Source organism: Stegastes partitus, unplaced genomic scaffold (assembly GCF_000690725.1).
Source record: "Stegastes partitus isolate 25-593 unplaced genomic scaffold, Stegastes_partitus-1.0.2 Scaffold17, whole genome shotgun sequence".
Classification (NCBI taxonomy): Eukaryota; Metazoa; Chordata; class Actinopteri; family Pomacentridae; genus Stegastes; species Stegastes partitus.
Window position 1 is genome coordinate 541,380 of NW_007577748.1, and position 837 is coordinate 542,216.

The window sequence follows — 837 nt, forward strand, 5'->3', positions numbered from 1 at the left end:
TAGTCTGAGCTGTATAATGAGTGCTTCTGAAAGAGAATAGCATGACTGCACACTTCTGCAAAAACCTGGTGTTTGCACTGTTGTGGAAAAAATTTAAGAAAAAATCCACTCATCACACTACTATCGACCTACAGCTGTTTAGATGTGCTGCATCACCTTATCTTGTGCCAGAGATGGGGACTCAAGTTTGCGATTCGGACTCGAGTCACACTTAAGTCGCACACAGAGAGACTTCAGACTTGACTTGGACTCATGCTCAAAAGACTTCAGACTCAACTCAGACTCATGTTTTGGGACTCGTGAACAATTATGTTTTCTTTTTCCTTACCTTTCTTTTTTTTGGCATATCAATCAATCAATCAGTCAATCAATCAATCAAATTTTATTTGTATAGCCCTTGACAATAACCAAAAGGTACCCAAAGTGCTTTACAACAAAGCTGTAAAAACAGTACATACAAGACATACATAAAACACAGGTTTTAGACTGTGGAAAGTGCCATAGTGCTGCAGGTTATTAAAAGCCTTCCAAAAGTACTTAAAATAGACCAAAACAATCTAAAAAGATGGGTCTTCAGCTTTGATTTAAAATTACCAAGGTCAGTTGTGGTGTAAATGTCAGGGGGCAGTTTGTTCCACAGTCTGGGAGCAGTGACAGCAAAAGAATGATCGCCCCACTGTTTAAATCTTGACCTTGGGACTTCTAGCAGAAGCTGACCCGAAGAGCACAGGGCCCTGCCAGGATCACGGATAGTTATAATGTCAGACAAGTCGGAGGGAGCCAGGCCATTGATGGCACTAAAAACAAACAACAGAAGTTTAAAATCAATTCTAAAAC